This window comes from Podarcis pityusensis (assembly GCF_964106645.2).
Source record: "Podarcis pityusensis genome assembly, chromosome: 15".
NCBI classification, from domain to species: domain Eukaryota; kingdom Metazoa; phylum Chordata; class Lepidosauria; order Squamata; family Lacertidae; genus Podarcis; species Podarcis pityusensis.
Genome location: NC_138040.1, coordinates 1,790,859 through 1,803,190, shown reverse-complemented (window position 1 = coordinate 1,803,190; position 12,332 = coordinate 1,790,859). Strand labels below are relative to the sequence as shown.

Here is a 12,332-nt window from a genome sequence, read left to right as displayed (position 1 = left end):
CGGGACGCGGGTGGCACTGTGGGTTAAACCACAGAGCCTAGGACTTAACGATCAGAAGGTCGGCAGTTCAAATCCCCATGACGGGGTGAGCTCCCGTTGCTCGGTCCCTGCTCCTGCCAACCTAGCAGTTTGAAAGCACATCAAAGTGCAAGTAGATAACTAGGTACCGCTCCGGCGGGAAGGTAAACGGCGTTTCCGTGCGCTGCTCTGGTTCGCCAGAAGCAGCTTAGTCATGCTGGCCACATGACCCAGAAGCTGTGCGCCGGCTCCCTTGGCCAGTAAAGCGAGATGAGTGCCACAACCCCAGAGTCGGCCAGGACTGGACCTAATGGTCAGGGGTCCCTTTACACTGAGAGTCAGCGTGGTGTAGAGTGAAGAGTTTCAGACTTTGGGAGAGAACAGGGTTCAAATCCACACACCCCTGCCATGAAGCTCTCCCTGGATGTGACCTTGGGCCAGTCATTGCCTCTCGGCTTAACCTACCCTGCAGGGTTGTGGTGGGGATTAACTGAGGAGCAGGCGAGGGGGCAGAGAGAGAGAGAGAGAACCATGGATGCTACTTTAAGCTCCCTGGAAGAAAAGGTGGGATGCGAGCCACTTCGAAGCTCAGATTTCAGCGGGGAAGAAAGTCCTTAAGCAGGGCAGGGGACCTGTTGCCCCTGCCCCCATTTTATTGTAATATTTATTTATTTAGTAGTTAATTAAATTGTGGCAGCCGTGCCCAAGCCGGCCATCAGCCTTACCACGTGGGGAAAGATTCCAACCCAGAAAAGGGCAGCTGAAACCCTGCTGTGTCTCCGAGTCTCTGTTGCTAGATGATTTTTTCCCCTTTCCACTGATACTGCAGGAAAATGAGTCACCGGTTCTCAATGCCTGAGCTGTTCTGATCTTAGTTAGCTGTAGCGAGCAAAGCCTTGAGGGCTGTAGGGCCAACTGCCACAGTGCCCCAGAGCGGAGGACCCCTTCATGTGCCTCTGATCCTGTCCATCCACGACACATTGAGAAATCTCCTCTGCCTTCCTCCTTTATAACCTCTTTTTAGCAACCTGGACCCTGGAGTCCATGCAGCTCAGTATTGCCTACACTGACTGGCAGCTGCTCTCTTGAGTTTCAGGCAGGGGATTCTCCTAGCCTACCTGTGGACTCAGCCTGGCAACTTCCGCAGGCAACACAGGGGCTCTGTCACCTAGCTCTAGCCCTTCTTCCCAAAAAATATGGCAAGGTTCTAGTCCTCATGCTAACAAGTAAAGGGTTGCTTTTAACAGGAAAGTAGGAAACTGCTTCATGTTGACTCAGATGATTGGTCCATCTAGCTCAGTACACCAACTGGCAGCTGTGGCTCTCCAGGGTTCAGGCAGAGTTCTCTCCTAGACCCCATCTGGAAATGAAAGCGACGGAACCTGGGACCTTCTGCATGCAGAATGCATGCTCTTCCCGCTTCCCTGAAAAGCAAATAAGACTCTAGTCCTCATGACTCCCATATTCCTCTCACAGAACTACCATTCCTAGAGTGGCTTAGCTATGAGTCCTCCTTCCCAGGCGACTCTGACAACTGTAGCTCTGCGAAGAGCAGCTCTCAGCACCCTGAATAAACTACACTTCCCAGGATTCTCTGGGGCAGCCTTTCTCAACCTTGGGTCCCCAGATGTTGTTGAACTACAACTCCCATCATCCCTAGGCCAGAGCTCAGGGATGATGGGAGTTGTAGTCCAACAATATCTGGGGACCCAAGGTTGAGAAACGGGGAAGCAGCCACAACTGCTTAAAGCAGAACGATGCTCCTTTAAATGCACAGTGCAGATGGGGCTTTAGATTCTTTGGCCTGATTCCCTTTCTCTGTGGTCTCCTTCTTGTCCTGCTTCCCCGGTCTCTCTCTGTCTCCTCCTCCTCCAGAGAGACACACATTTTTCCTGCTGGCACCAACGAAGAGCCTGCTGCCTTGTTTCCAAGAGAACAAGGAATCTCATTGGAAGGGACCTGGGGGGGATTGGCAGGCAGAAGAGAGAGCAGCCAATGCTCTTGAGGGATTCCAGCAAAGCCAGCACGCAACCTCAGCTCCCGAGGATCTTGCGGGGCTGGAGCATCCTTCTCAAAAGGCTGGCGAAATCTGGTTTGTGAGAGGCTTCCTTCCCTGGGTGTAGCTCCCATTCAACCTGTACACCAGCCAGTGTGGTATAGTGGTTAAGAGCGATAGACTTGTAATCTGGAGAATTGGGTTCGCTTCCCCGCTCCTCCACATGCAGCTGTTGGGTGACCTTGGGTTAGTCACACTTCTCTGAAGTCTCTCAGCCTCACTCATCTCACAGAGTATTTGTTGTGGGGGAGAAAGGGAAAAGGAGAATGTTAGCTGCTTTGAGACTCCTTCGGGTAGTGATAAAGCGGGAGATCAAATCCAAACTCTTCTTCTTCTTCTGTACACCTGTGCAAATGTGAAACAGCAGGGACAGTCTCCATTGCCAGCTGACAAACAGATTTGATTGAGTGTTTTATTTCCTCCAGGTTGATGGTTTCAGACTGGGTCATCCAGAACACTCACCCCTTCTTCCAATGAATGAATTGTCTTTTCATATCACAGATATAAATGACTTTCCAAAACTTTGATTCTGCCTCTTGACAACACGCTGCACTCTCTTGCCCTGACACTGGATTAGATTTAATATATATTTGTATGTATCTCATCACATCTGGTGTTTATTTTTGGTTATTTGCTCTGGTTTTATGTGGTTTTGCTTGCCTTCCTTTTAGTGAGGCAACTATCTTACACTTTGGAACTCCCTGCCTATTGACTCCAGGCGAGCGCCTACACTGGACTCATTTCAGTGCTTGCTATAAACTCTATGGTTTAGGCAAGCCTGCCCAGGTATTTAGAAAGTTGATGCAAGTTTCAATCTGTTTTTAAACCAATTGTTGTTGTTTTTAAATTTTTTGAAAGTCTTAAATTATAATTGTTAATTCTTCTTATTGATAAATTTGCTGTTTTGATTCAAAAGCAGCTTAAATTGGGAAAACAAAAACCCATCCAATTCATAATGTATTGACAATGCACCTAACAGGCTGAGCCGCTGTGGCTTTCTAGATAGCACAACCCGGTCTCTGAAACTACCAAAATTTTGTTGTGTGGTTGTGCCCTCTGGAGGTGACAAGCAGAACTGCTGAATATGAGAACTGAACACTATTCTCCCAAAAGGAACCCAAATGAAGTAGGAGAAGGTGGGGAGGGGAGATGTCACTGCGAGCCATGTTCCTTCACATAAAAAATTGTTTTTTCAAAAGGAACACGAGAACCTGACTCCCCCTTAACAAACATTTCCCCTCCTCCCCCAGATCGCATAATCCCAAGGGAAAAGGTTATTCCAAAGGTTCAAATAGGAGTCCTGCATTTGATGTTCCGTTGTGCATGTGATGAAAGGAGATGGTGTCTCTCTAAAACTGTCCTGGTCCCTCCAGCTAAAGCTGTACAAGAACCACAACTCTGGTAGCCTCACATTTAGACTGGTGGAGGCAGAGCAAAGCAATCGTGGCTTGCCGCTGTTGATAGGCTTAAAGGTAAAGGTAAAGGGACCCCTGACCATTAGGTCCAGTCGCAGACTCTGGGGTTGCGGCGCTCATCTCGCTTTATTGGCTGAGGGAGCCGGCGTACAGCTTCCGGGTCATGAGTCCAGCATGACTAAGCTGCTTCTGGCAAACCAGAGCAGCGCACGGAAACGCCATTTACCTTCCCGCCGGAGCGGTACCTATTTATCTACTTGCACTTTGATGTGCTTTCGAACTGCTAGGTTGGCAGGAGCAGGGACCGAGCAACGGGAGCTGACCCCGTCATGGGGATTCGAACCGCCGACCTTCTGATCGGCAAATCCTGGGCTCTGTGGTTTGATAGGCTTACCTTCCATTAATTTGCCCAGTCCTTTCTGAAAGCCAGCATTGCTCCTGCAGCAGTGAGTTCCAAAGTTTGTGCTGCGTGAACAAGGCCTCTTTTTAAAAAATAAAATAAAATTCTCTACTGAACCTTCCCCATTCAGCTTCTTTGTTGTTGTTTTTTGGTTTTTTTTGAAAATAATATTTATTACTTTTCCGACAATTTAACAACAATTTTTCACTACAAAAGAAAAAAAAGAAAAAAGAAAAGAAAAGAACAATACAAAATAATACAAAAACACTACATAACACATTAAACTAACAAAACAGAACAAAACAAAGACAGTTTAAAACACATCAAACAATTTCAATATCTTATCTTTCATTCACTTACTTCAATGACCTCCTCACACCTCCCTTTTTGTATTCCACTTCTGTTAATTGTTTCAGCAATTCCTTTCCATCTTCCTCTGCTTTCTATCCTTTAATTATCTTAACAGATTCTAACCTTATTTTTTCCTTTAATACTCTATTAATCTATTTATACTTAATTCCTTATAACATTTCTACTAAAGCCATATAACTTCATTCCAACATTTTTCTAACATTCATTAATTTTGCAGTATTTCTGTAAATAGTCTTTAAACTTTTTCCAGTCTTCTTCCACCGACACTTCTCCCTGGTCTCGGATTCTGCCAGTCATTTCCGCCAATTCCATATAGTCCATCAGCTTCATCTGCCATTCTTCCCGGGTGGGTAAGTCTTGTGTCTTCCAATACTTCGCGATGAGTATTCTTGCTGCTGTTGTTGCATACATAAAAAAAGTTCTATCCTTCTTTAACACCAATTGGCCAACCATATGCCCAGGAGAAAGGCCTCTGGTTTCTTCAGAAAGGTATATTTAAATACCTTTTTCATTTCGTTATAGATCATCTCCCAGAATGTCTTAATCTTTGGGCATGTCCACCAAAGGTGAAAGAATGTACCTTCAGTCTCATTACATTTCCAACATTTATTGTCGGGCAGATGGTAATTTTTTGCAAGCTTGACTGGTGTTATGTACCACCTATAAATCATTTTCATTAAATTTTCTCTTAGGACATTACATGCCGTGAATTTCATACCTGTGGTCCATAACTGTTCCCAGTCAGCCATCATTATGTTATGTCCAACATCTTGTGCCCATTTAATCATAGCTGATTTCACCATTTCATCCTGAGTGTTCCATTTCAACAGCAAGTTATACATTCTTGACAAATTCTTGATTTTTGGATCTAACAATTCTGTTTCCAATTTTGATTTTTCCACCTGGAAACCAACTTTTTTGTCCAGATTGTATGCCTCCATTATTTGATAATAATGGAGCCAATCTCGCACTCTGTTTTTCAATTTTTCAAAGCTCTGCAATTTTAATCTGTCTCCATCTTGTTCCAGAATTTCCCAATATTTCGGCCATTTGGCCTCCATATTGAGTTTTTTCTGTGCCTTCGCTTCCATTGGTGACAACCATCTTGGGGTTTTCTTTTCTAACAAATCCTTATATCTAATCCAGACATTAAACAATGCTTTTCTAACAATATGACTTTTAAACGCTTTATGTGCTTTTACCTTATCGTACCACAAGTATGCATGCCAACCAAATACATTATTGAAACCTTCTAGATCCAACACATCAGTGCTTTCAAGAAGCAGCCATTCTCTCAGCCAACAAAAAGCAGTTGATTCATAATAAAGTTTAAGGTCTGGCAGGGCAAATCCACCTCTTTCTTTGGCATCAGTTAGTATCTTAAATTTTATTCGAGGCTTCTTTCCCTGCCAAACAAATCTGGAAATATCTTTCTGCCACTTCTTGAAACAGTCCATCTTATCCAAAATTTGCAATGTTTGAAACAAAAACAACATCCTTGGCAGCACATTCATTTTTATCACAGCAATTCGGCCTAACAATGATAACTTCAAATTTGTCCATATTTCTAAATCCTTTTTCACGTCAATCCAACATTTTTCATAATTATCCTTAAATAAATTCACATTTTTAGCAGTCATGTTAACCCCTAAATATTTCACTTTCTTAACCAATGTTAGTCCTGTCTCCTCCTGAAACTTCTCTCTCTCCCCATTCAGCTTCTTTGGATGCCCAAGAGTTCTAGAGTTTTGAGGAAGAAAAGGTCTCTCTGCCCGCTTTCTCATGCCATGCATTCTTTTCTACATTTGTCATCTCATACTCGCATTTCCTCTAAACTCAAGATCTGCAGACATGTGGGCAGTGACCTAATGCTCTGGATCCTCAGCTTCTAAGGTGTGCAAATCCTTTGCAGGAGCGCTCCATACAGGGATAGTTTGGAGAGCACAGCCTCATTGAGAGGGAGAAAACAAAAGGCAAGGCCTGTCTTGCTTGCAACACAAAGGAAGAAGCTTCTTTTTGAACATCACACACATACACACGAACCTAGATCATCTCATGCCTTCGCTGGCCTTCTCTGGTTCCTATCTTCTATGGGAATGTTCTTCAGCAAGAAAGAGGGTGGACCTGAGCTGCCGTACCAGTCGCCTGCCTTAACAGGATTTAGTGGCTTCCAGAGAGATTGCTCGTGACGCTGGAGGAATGCAGTTGACTCAGCTGGCGTTCCTGCCTGGCCAGGCTCCGGTGAACATGACCCACCCCAACTCTGCCCTGCCCACCAACACACACACACACACACACATTTATTATTTCACTCAAGAACCTCAGAATTCCCCCAAGGGTTATCCAGCCCGACATCCCGCACTGCAGAGTCACAGCTAAAGAAACCCCGATGGCCGTCTGTCTAAGCTCTGTTGAAAAACGTGCCATGGAGGAGAGTCCACCACATGGAAGACGAAGGAGAGGCTGCCCCATGCAAGATGGAGGAAGCCTGTTTCCTCCTGGCCCAGAGGGAAAGACCCGATCCAGTGGATTCAAGTTGCAAGGAAGGAGATTCCGACTCAACATCAGGAATAACTTTCTGGCGGTAAGAGCTGTTCCACAGTGGAACGGACTCCCTCGGGCGGTTGTGGACTTTCCTTCCTTGAAGGTTTTTAAGCAGAGGTTGGATGGCCATGGAAGCCCCTCCGTGAGAAGGAACTGATATTAAGTAAACATTTACAGTGGTACCTCGGGTTTCAGACGCTTCCGGTTACAGACTCTGCTAACCCAGAAATAGTACCTCGAGTTAAGAACTTTGCTTCAGGGTGAGAACAAAAATTGCATGGCGGCAGCAGGAGGCCCCATTAGCTAAAGTGGTGCTTCAGGTTAAGAACAGTTTCAGGTTAAGAACAGACCTCCAGAACGAATTAAGTACTTAACCTAAGGTACCACTGTATATATACTGTACTTTTCCGTGTATAAGACTAGGTATTTTCTTTAAAAATATGCTAAAAAGTGGGGATCGTCGTCTTATACATGGATAGTGCATAGGGCGGACATTGATTGGTTGCCGCTGTGGCTGCCATCAGCTATTGGGCGTGTCATTGGATGGTGCATCAAGGGTTGGTGTTGATAGGCTGACGCTGCGGGAATTGGGTGGGCAATTGGCAGTTTCTGACGGCGAGGGGACAGATGAGAGGGATGAGGGGATTTTCCACCGCATATGGATGAGCAATTTCCAGTAATCCCCCCTAAAAAAAGCTCAACAACTTTGAGCCTTCTCTCTCTCCCCCCATTTTCTTAAATTTGAGTCCCCAAAAATAGGGGGCATCTTATACGTGGAAAAATATGGTGTATTTTCTTTGGTTTCCAGCAAACGGTATTCAGAAGCATTGCTCCCATCAGTAGCCTATCCCTCCTCCATTATTTTGTCAATGTGTTGTGTGAAGAAGCATTTTCTTTGTCTGTGCTGATAAGATGTTGAAAAGGAGCCCCTTTTACTGCAGCACATTGGTCATCGTTGACTCGGCAGGGCCGAGATGGTTGTATTAAGAACAGAGATAGCAGAGATATTTTTGCTTTCGTATGCGAATTAACACGTACAGTGATTTTAAACAAATCGTTTTAACCCACAAGTTGATGACACCGAACTTCATTGGTCCGGATTGCAATTCCGTTGACTCATCTCGTATTTACAAAGTGAGCCCTAAAAGTCAAGCACTCCAAGAGATAAAAGGATACTGTACAACATCTATGACTCTGCAGACTGTGAATGGATAAAGAATCCAGTCCAATGATTCAGCAATTGGGGGGGGGGGGACACACACCCTTAAAGTGTTTTGTTTTTTTTTAAAGTTTGAAATACCTGCCTCAATAAAATACGAGAGAGATGACAAAGATAAATATAATGTTATGTACTTCTTGGTTTAAAAAAAGTTTGTGAAGAGAAAACTAACGAATAATGGGAATAATGGAAAATGGGAATAATGGAAAATATTCAGTGCAGACAGAAGGAAGCACTTCACTCAGTTCAAAGGAGAAAAATGAAAAGGGACAGATGACTGGTAATGAGATGCAAAAAGTATAATCAGCAATCAATCCCTTTAAATGTTTGTGAAATAGGCCCAATAAGCCTTCAAAGCAGCAGAGGGGTGGAAAATGGGCCAGCATTGCTTAAAGTGATTTCTTCAAAACACTTTTAGTGGGACAATAGTAAGCCGGTGGTGCTGTGGGTTAAACCACAGAGCCTAGGACTTGCCAATTAGAAGGTCGGCGGTTCGAATCCCCGTGACGGGGTGAGCTCCCGTTCCTCGGTCCCTTCTCCTGCCAACTTAGCAGTTTGAAAGCACGTCAAAGTACAAGTAGATAAATAGGTACCACTCCGGCGTTTCCGTGCGTTGCTCTGGTTCGCCAGAAGCGGCTTAGTCCTGCTGGCCACATGACCTGGAAGCTGTACTCTGGCTCCCTCGGCCAGTAAAGCGAGATGAGCGCCGCAACCCCAGAGTCGGCCAGGACTGGACCTAATGGTCAGGGGTCCCTTTACCTTAGTAAGCCATCGTATCTATTCCGACCCCACAAGTAATGTCAAATACCTCAACTTCTACATGCAATATTTAATAGGAGTTTGTGTTCCTTAAATAATGCTATTTTGCTGATCTGCAAAGATATGCAAGTTTAATTGGTTAAATACAGTGGTACCTCAGGTTATAGACGCTTCAGGTTACAGACTCCGCTAACCCAGAAATAGTACCTCGGGTTAAGAACTTTGCTTCAGGATGAGAACAGAAATTGTGCTCCGGCAGCGCGACAGCAGCAGGAGGCCATTAGCTAAAGTGGTGCTTCAGGTTAAGAACAGTTTCAGGTTAAGAATGTACCTCCAGAACGAATTAAGTACTTAACCCGAGGTACCACTGTAACTGATGGAAACTCACAAACTGGCAAGGCAATTGTGTACATATCGGCTCAGGGGTAAGAATAGGACTTATTCCTTCTTCTTTGGCGACCACTCGTAGCTGAGTAAGATTGTTTACATAAACACGGTTATGTATATGATTGTAGCCCTAAATGAATACAGTTGCTGTCCCAAGTGTAGATCATTGTAGTCCTAAATAGGTTTGGAAGAAATTAAATAACTCCTTCAACAGCAGAATGTCTTCTAGAAATTTTGGACTTGTTAACAACTCCCATCAGCCCCAGTCAATACAGCCATGTTTAATTTTGTTTCATGATGTGTTTAATTTTGTCTTAATAGCATAATTCCACATTTTACTTATCCAATACTCAGTGGAGGGTATTGTGCAAAATACATGTTTTACTAGAACAGAAGACCTTGAAGCTATTTACAAGACAGTGTTTAATAGGCATTTAAAATACCAATAAAAAGATTAGAAAAGTAAAATATAAATCCAGCAGTTGTGTTGAACTAAACAAGAAAAAAAAAATGCAATCAAAGGTCCAAAACAGAGGTTATATTTTCCAAATGAATAGAGTGCATATTTTGAAGAAAAATGAAAGCAGCAAAACACAAAGTGAACAGCCAAATTATGCAATTCTGTGGTGGAAGCGAGTTTTGTATATTTGAATCTGACACATAAGGAATGAAATCCTACCCAATGGTGTAGGCATGTTCTGGATCTTAGGCTTAGTGAAATCACATGCCTTGGCAGGCTTGCTGGGAAAAAATGTTTATAGCAGGTGCTGCAAAGAATTCATTGAAGGTGCCTTCCGAATATCAATGGGCAGGGAGTTCCAATGGTGAGGTTTGCCCCCCCCCGCAAAAGAGCATTTTGTGTTACTACATGTTGTGCTCTTATATATTTATTATTGCTTGCCACCTTGTGTGAAATGTTTCACAAGGCTGGATAGAAACTGATGAAATAAACATGAAAACAAATGGATAAATTGCATATTTCCTCTATCGATTTGAGGTTAACATGTGACCCATCCTATTCCCTCTTGTTTTATATGTTTGCCAAAGTTCATCAGGCTTGCCATACTTCAGGAAAATTCCTGACATGTCCTGGTTTTCGGGTGTAAAAATGGCATCAGGGTCAGGGGGGAATTTTGCCCAATCGGAAACAGCTCCAAAAGTTTAAAATCACTGTTTTTTTGGGGGGGGAGGTTCCCCCCCAAAAGCTTAACAATTTTGGGGTCTTCCTAAAAAAAGGCAAACAACTTTGCAGGAAATTTTGAAATATGGCAACCTTAACTTTGTATTACTGGTCAAAAAAACAACATAGCTCAGTTGGTTACAGCATGGTGCTGATAACACGAGGTTCCAGGTTCGAAACCTGGGGAAACTCAGCCAGATGGGCAGGGTATAAATAGTATATTATTGTTATTATTATTATTATCTGTGTATTCCTGCATTGCAGGGGTTTGGACTAGATAATCCTCGGGTCCCTTCCAACTCTACAATTCTATTTTTCTATGATCAATGCTAAGTTTGCCTTGGTGACCATTCCTTCTCCATATCCATTCCTGGCTTTACTTGTAGCTGGTATTAAGTAGTTGGAAAACTACCCCCTGTCTTACGTCAAAGGGCATAAGCTGTTTTTAATATAATGTTGCAACTCGCCCTGGGACATTAAGATGGAGGGCGGGCAATTAATCAATCAATTAATTAATAATTCGCAGCTCCCTTTATTGTTTCCTGGGGGTTCTCGTGCGCCTCCCCTCCTGCTTTTCCCAAAGCAGCATCTCTTGTGTGGTTAAGCGTGCCTGCGCGCGCGCGTGGATCTATAAAGATCGCGTGGGGGGGGGGAGCGGCTTCTTGGATGATCCACGTGTCTTTCCGGGAAGTGTCGCTCCTTCCTGATCCCAGCTCCGGTAGTGAGGTCATCGCCCGGATTTAGGGCATGAGACCATCCATTGCCAAGACTGGCAAAAGGTTGGTGGCTGGGGAGGGAGGGGAGGGGGGCTCAGAGGGCGGCAAGAGGGAGGGAAGCGCCCCCTGCCGCCCAAATCTGCGCTTGCAAAGTTTGGCGTGCCCGTGTTGGAAACGTGCAAATACTGTACGTCTGCATATATTGCCGCTTTTCCTCGCGCGTAAGCCCGCCTGCGCCTCTTTGCGCAAGAAAATAAAGTAGAGAGGGAATAAAATATGAAAGCAAGGGCTGTGCCCAACTGAGTAGACCCATGGAAATCAATGGCGCCTGGAACGTGCATTCATTCCGATGAGTCTACTCTGAGCAGAGCTCGCATTGGCTCCAAATCCAAGCGCAAGGAAAGGCCGCAAGGCGCTTTCTAAGTTCACCCTGGCAACAAAAAAGGGAAGAGAGTATCCAGCTGATTTTTTTTCTTGGAGAGGAGCAGGGATCAAAACAAGTTCAGTAAACCTGGGCCCTCGTGTTCATGGTGCAACGATCCTTTAACCAAGCTTCCCTGGGATTAAAGCCCCCCGGAACTCAGTAGGGGCTGACTTCGAAGTCGCCTCGCCTAAACTTTGGGCTCTTAGGCCTGCCTACCCCGAGATCAGTGGGGTTTACTCCCGGGTAAGGAGACACACAATGCACACGTGACGGAGCAGGATGCGTGCTGAGTTCTGCCTAGTCTGCAGGCATATACACAGTCGAAGAGCCAGGGGTCAGCGTCGGACGAGGCCCGGGTTCAAATCCCTCTCTCAGCCATGAAGCTCCCAGGATGACCTCGGGGGTCAGTCCCTGCCCCACAGGGTGGTTGTGGGGAGTAATTGAGGGGGAGGAATCAAGGATGCACCACCCTGACCTCCTTGAAGGGGAAAAAAGGGATAGAAGTGCAATAGATAAATACAAATAATTAAATTATATATCACGTACACATATACATACATGTTTGTGTAAGTTATTTAAACTGTTTTAATTACTGTACTGTATTTGTGTTTTACTTGTAACCCGCCCTGGACCTTAGGGGCGTAGGGTGGATAATTAATAATGATGATAATAACAATAATAAATGTAAGTCTATTGGAGACGTTATTAGATAACAAGTGACCGATAAAGACCAAGTAATAATAAAATAATAATAATAACAGCATACACACATGTACACACATCCACATCAGGATAATGTCCCATTCCCATTCTGGAATAAATATATGTGGTTGTGTGGATAT

The 12,332-nt window shown here is 44.4% G+C and overlaps 1 long non-coding RNA gene across 1 annotated transcript; it reads right to left on the bottom strand.

Moving 5' to 3' along the window:
* Window positions 1-4,410: 4,410 nt before the first annotated feature.
* On the bottom strand, window positions 4,411-5,600 carry LOC308464449. Its single transcript, XR_013980053.1, has 2 exons — window positions 5,511-5,600; window positions 4,411-4,633 (listed from the first exon to the last, which is right to left on the bottom strand). It is a non-coding gene; the product is annotated as an uncharacterized lncRNA (long non-coding RNA).
* Window positions 5,601-12,332: the final 6,732 nt, after the last annotated feature.